The sequence below is a fragment of the Lontra canadensis genome, unplaced genomic scaffold, assembly GCF_010015895.1.
Source record: "Lontra canadensis isolate GAN:19392208 unplaced genomic scaffold, GSC_riverotter_1.0 scaffold65, whole genome shotgun sequence".
Taxonomy (NCBI): Eukaryota; Metazoa; Chordata; class Mammalia; order Carnivora; family Mustelidae; genus Lontra; species Lontra canadensis.
This window is the reverse complement of record NW_022631059.1, coordinates 7,321,802-7,327,801: the sequence shown is the minus strand read 5'-3', so window position 1 is coordinate 7,327,801 and position 6,000 is coordinate 7,321,802. Positions and strand designations below refer to the sequence as shown.

At 42.5% G+C, this 6,000-nt stretch overlaps 1 non-coding gene across 1 annotated transcript; it reads right to left on the bottom strand.

Moving 5' to 3' along the window:
* Positions 1-4,958: 4,958 nt before the first annotated feature.
* Positions 4,959-5,066, bottom strand: LOC116880170. Its single transcript, XR_004385180.1, has one exon. It is a non-coding gene; the product is annotated as a U6 spliceosomal RNA (small nuclear RNA).
* Positions 5,067-6,000: the final 934 nt, after the last annotated feature.

The following is a 6,000-nucleotide window of genomic DNA, read 5'->3' as shown; positions in this document are numbered from 1 at the left end:
AATAACATCACACTATGCTTTGTAGAGAATTGTAGCCTATTATAAACACTCAATGGAGAATCAGGGAATCATTGACCCTTTGAGGAGCATGAGCAAAAATGGTCCTCAGAATGTCTCAATATCATGAGACACAGATGTATTCAAGTCTGGTAAGTGAGATGCTTGCTACTTACTAGAGAGGTGGTGATTTTGATCTGGCATGGCTTCAAAGAACTCAGGGTGATTTGTCAACGAACTTTAGCAGCATTTCTAATGCCTAAATTTGTCCTATGACATGAACATGTCATTAATTTTTTCCTCTTGTTTCTAAGAAAGGGAGTGTCAGTGCAAGCACTCAAAGTTTAATATCTCCACAATGTAGGGTACCTACTAGATTGGTTAGCACTTTTTCAGCTCCAAGAGAAAAACTCAAATTCACTTTAGAAAACAAAGCTGAAAAGCTGAGGATCATGTTGCTTCCAGGCCTGGGACCAGAGTTAGGATTCACACAATGTCAATAGAACTTGCTCTTGATCTCTCATCGGTTCATTCAGTAGGCCTGAAATTATGGTCAATGTCTGTGTGGTGTACCATTCCACCCATCACCTGACTCCAGGCTCTCCCTCAGTGATGGCAATTTGACTGCTGTACACCCTCACAGATTAAAGTCTACCCAGAAACAGCAAGCCCCCACTCATTCTTACAGAATTCCTGAGATCCACTCTGATTGGATTTATGCCTAAACCCACTACTGTGGCCTCAAGAACATGGTGTGCTGAAGCTCGTGTTGGATGTTTCTCTAATCCAGGTAGACCCAGAGGGGAGAAAGCGGACTCCAAATAAGAATCCATTCTTTTGCTGAAGAACGGGAGGCCAATGACGTGCACTTGGTGCTTTTATTGTACAGATCCATTATGGGTTGAACTGTGTCTCTCTCCTGCACCCCTAAACTCAGGTGCTGTAGTCCTAACCCCCAGTACCTCAGAATGTGACTGTGATATGGGGATTAAGTTAAAATGAGATAATGAGGTGGGTCCTAATCCAATCTGACTGGTACCCTTATTTTAAGAAGAGAAAATCTGGACATACAAAAAAGAGATAAATAAGCAAGTGGTTAAGCCACTGCTATTTTGGGTGTTTTGTGTTTTGTTTTGTTTTTTTTTTCAAAAATTTAATATCTCAAACAGTGCAGCAATCATCACCTCTTGAAGCATCTTGACTTCCATATTAAGATTTTGTCATCCTCTTCGGTTTCCCTCTAAAGGATATTATTAACTTGAATTCTTCAAGGCCTAGAGAATGAACACAGAGGAGGGCTGATTCTCAAAGTCAAAACAAATGGTTGAAAGCCAGTTTTTGCAATTCTTCTTATTTGCTTTCTATTCACTTGAACTTAGATTGTGCAAATGTAGCACAGAGTGCAATCTTTAGGGGAGAATTTGAAAGCTAGATACCATAATCAGATTTCTCTGTTCCTTCTATCTTTGATTCTGTGAAGGATCATTTCTGCTGTAGTGCTAGTTGTTTTATCAGCAGTATGAAGGAAATTTTTTTTTAGATGACACAATAAAAAATACACCATTTAAAAAATAAATAATGCAGAGTGTTTTCAATGCTTCTTTCAAGACACATAAAAATACCCTATTTCAATTATTTTATTTTAGCAGCTCTTTTAGCTGCTGAATACTTGCTTCCAGGAGTTGTCTAATCTGCCCTCTCTTAGAAATTTGTCTGGTCTTTGAAATTCATTCCTGGTGTATGTGAACATTGCTATTGTGTTCTAGTAAGTGTAGGATATCATTATAGTATGTGTCAGTCACAAGAAAAAAAATTAACTTCACGACTCTCTATGTGTACGCGAGCTTAATAAATTCTAGAGAACAGATGTAGCTGCCAGTCTCTCCTTCTGCCACTTTCCCCAGTTCAATAAAGAAGTACAGATGGTTATGTTCACTCTGGTCTCTTGAATCCTGGCATGAAGGCACTGACTTTGTTGATCTTTCTCTGGAAACTTCCTTTGACCCAAAGGACCATGGCAAGCTAAGTACTGCATGAGAGTGCCTTGTACAGATCTGGCCATTTGGAATCCTGAAGCCTTTAACGGTTGAAGAGCAGCTCCAAGTACCTCTCGACATTCTGCACGGAGAAACTGTCAAGTTATATTTTCTCCTCTGCTTTTGATTTCTTACAAGTATGGTCTGTGGAAGCCCAGGGCTAGGAGAAAGGTCATCTGGATCTTAGCCATGCCTTAGGAAGAGCCAGAAGTAATCTACCAGAAAAGCAGGAGAATCCAGGCATGGCTTCTAATTTTTCCAATCAACCAAGAGAAACCGAGGTCACCAAATATTTGGTGGTGACAAATAATGTTCAAGGGTGTTAAAACAAAATAAAACATCCTAACGTATATCTTCTATGAGATAGATGCAGTTTGGGTTCTGCTCTGTAGAAAATGCTTGTTCTTTGAGGACTGGTATCAGTGATTTGTAGTACTCATGGGTATCACAGAGAGGAGTCCCACATGTTGAAAATCTGTTATACTTACATGTCTGTCCTTATGCACGAAATACCTGGCAGGTTCCTAGGTCATGGCCAGATTTTGAGCCATGGGACTATGACACCCAGCCCTCTCAACCTGGATTGGAGGTTGATGTCTGTTCCAAAAGTAAATATAACATGGGATACACACGATGCCCTAATAACGCGTGGTCAAAATTATGCAACTATTGAAAGAGAAAGAGTCATCATGAATACTGTGCTGGGGCGATCAGGAGGGACCGGCCGGGACAACCTGCCCGAGGCATGGGACACAGGCTACACAACCCGAACACCTCCCCATGTATCATGGCACTGAAAAAACGTGCTGTGATAACTCCTCTTTTACACAGTTGAGGCACGTGGCAAGGAGGCCACGATCGAGCTTGGGAAAAGAGGAAAGAGCAGCGCAATGGACAGTCTTCAGAAGATGAGCCACCAGAGCTCTGTTTACCCGTTAAGAGAGTAATGGCCATCCTTCCCACCCCCCCGGGGGGTGGGGGGATCTGCTCCCCCCCACCCCCCCGGCATAGCCTGATGTGGGTTGCAACAGCGGGAGTGGGGTGAAGTCCGAAGCCAGCCGCACCCGGTCACCGCAAGGCGAGGGGGCCGGCAGAGGCAGCCGCTCCAGATGCGCCACCAGGAAACGTGCAGGAGAGGCTTGTCTCGGGCCGGAGACCAGGAGATCTCAGCTGCACGCTGCCCTCCAGCATCTGAAAGGTTAAAGAGGCCTGCACCGGGCCCAGCCATGCCCACTGTCCAGAGGGCCTCAGCACCACGCTGCTCTTTCCAGGCCTTGACCTTGAAAATAGTTGCAAGGGCAGAATCCCACAGGCGTGTGCCCCACGGACGGGGCAGGGCCAGGCGCCTCCAATGCCTTGCACTGGTGGTAGGCGGAGCTCACGGCCGGTCCATGACCTCCCAGGCCGCTCTAGACGCAGCTCTCCCCGCAAGTGAACAGGTCTGGAAGGGACAGCGGACCGCTGCTCTGGGCCTGGTCCGCCGGCTGGGCTGCTGCAGGAGGCTGGAACCGAACTTGGAGGACCCAGTCCTGCGGTTGGAGGGAGCAAGCCCAGTACTTGGTGAGCACCTGAGAGTTAGCGGGCGGTGCTGGCCTCGGTCAGCCGGTGCGGCTTCCTTGGCTTAAAGCCGCCCGGTGCGCCCAAGCTTTTTCTTTCTGGAACATGGCTAGGCCAGGTTCAAGCACAGACACATCCCGATGCTCCAAATGTCGTTGCTGGAGGGGTGGGGGGCGGGGTGTGCTCTGTGCTAATTGCTGTTCTAGAAAACAGGGTTCAAGAAGGTCTCAAGGATTACAGCTCCCCGATATCAAAGATTCCTGCCTTGAGTTGTAATGGTTTTCTGTTCTTCAGGGCTGCTTAAGGGGTACTGTGAAAACGTGCTGTATTTTATTTTTTGTTTTAAGATTTTATTTTATTTTATTTTATTTTATTTTATTTTTAAGATTTTATTTATTATTTATTTGACAGAGATCACAAGTAGGCAGAGAGGCAGGCAGAGAGAGGGGGAAGCGGGCTCCCCGCTGAGCAGAGAGCCCGATGCGGGGCTCCATCCCAGGACCCTGGGATCATGACCTGAGCCGAAGGCAGAGGCTTTAACCCACTGAGCCACCCAGGCGCCCCTAAGCTTTTATTTTTAAGCAATCTCTATACCCGTGGTGGGGCTGAGACATAAAACCGATGTAAGAGTCGCTTTGCTTTTCCGACTGAGCCAGCTAGGCACTCTCTATATTTTATTTTTAAAACTTGCATAAGATAGTTTGAAAACACCAATGGAAGTGAGTGACGCTACTCAATGAACTCTTTAGCTTGGAATCTAGACTTTAGAGCCAGAATGCCTGGTTCCGATGCTGTGTTGGTGCTCTCTGGGTGTGTGATATGGCAGATTGCTTATGTTCTTTGTGATACACTCCCTCATCTGGGAAATGGGCACAGTAATAATACCTAACTCCTGCAGCTTTGTAAGGAGTGAATGACCTTAAATAGGTAGAAAACTTAGAACAGGCTGGTGCATAGGGAGCACAAGATCAATGTCAGGTCTTGTTCCGTAGCTGCTGCTGGGCAGAGCTCAGAATTAACCCATCATCTCACTCACCTACGTGAACTTTTCTGTAAATGCATCATTAGTTTGGAAAACCTGCAGCTCGGCCCTCGCCATATTTATGTATCATTAGCTACTGGGTGTAAGGACAGGCGATAACAAGGAAAGGTATAACATCTATCGGAAGGCAATTATATCAATTTTGGGAGTGTTTCCTGTTGTTTCTCACTTGATTATAACATATGTTACATACTGTATTCTGTCATTTTCTCTCTCTTTTTAAATTTTTTAAATAATTAATATACAGCGCTTTATTAGTTTCAGGTGTAAAACAGTGATTCAACAATTCTCTGTATCGCTCAGTGCTCATCACGATAAGTATACTCACAAATTTGGAATGCTTCTCGAGTTTGCGTGTCATCTTTTGCTGAGGGGCCATGCTAATCTTCTCTGTATTTTTCTAATTGTAGTAGATGCGCTACTGAAGTGAGCACTGTAATTTTCCAATTTTGAATTATATATATTTATTGAACGCATTATATATTTTTATATATTTTATATGTAAAGTATCTTTGGTAAGTATCCCTATATTGTATATGTACAAATATATGAACATTTGCAACACAGTAATGTTTTATAATATATAAACATATGCATATCCTTAGAGATACATTTTACATATGTATATATTATGTAAAGTATCATTTTTATATCATTTGAGATGTGCTATAGCTCAAAAGTGGAGAAAGATACAGATAATAGTATAATCAACACCTATGTGTTAACTCAGATATAATAAATATTAACTTTTTAAAAGTTAATTTTTTAAAGAAGCAAAACACTACAGATGCAACTGCCTCACTCCTATCGCTCCCCTACCCGAGTCTTTTTCCCACCTCCAGTTAATGCCATTCTGAAGCTGCTGTGTATTTTCTACATCTCTGATTTCAGTATTTTAACATAGATGTATGGCCCACAGGCCAGTATTTAAAATGTATCATATTTTTTTTAAGCAAGGAAAATAATATTTTGCTAAATATATCTTTCTGCAACATTCTCTGATCACTTCCCCTATTCCCTCAACTTTTTTTTTTTTTTTTTGGAGACTTACTGGGGCTGATAAATCATCCCTATTTCATTTATTTAATCATTGTGCAGTAATACTGTTGTAAGAATATATCCCGATGAATTTATCCTTCTTTCAATTGATGTATATATATGTTGTTTACAATCTTTCTTTCGCACAAAGATTGGTGCGGTGTGTATGGTGGTGCAAATGCGTGAGAGCTTCTGCAGGACACACATGTAAGAATGGAATTGCTGGGCTGTAATTCCTTGTCTCACTTTTATATTTATTTTTACAACAGCAAGCATTTATTAGATATTCTTAATTTTCAACTTTGAAACAAATATGATTACTACTTCATT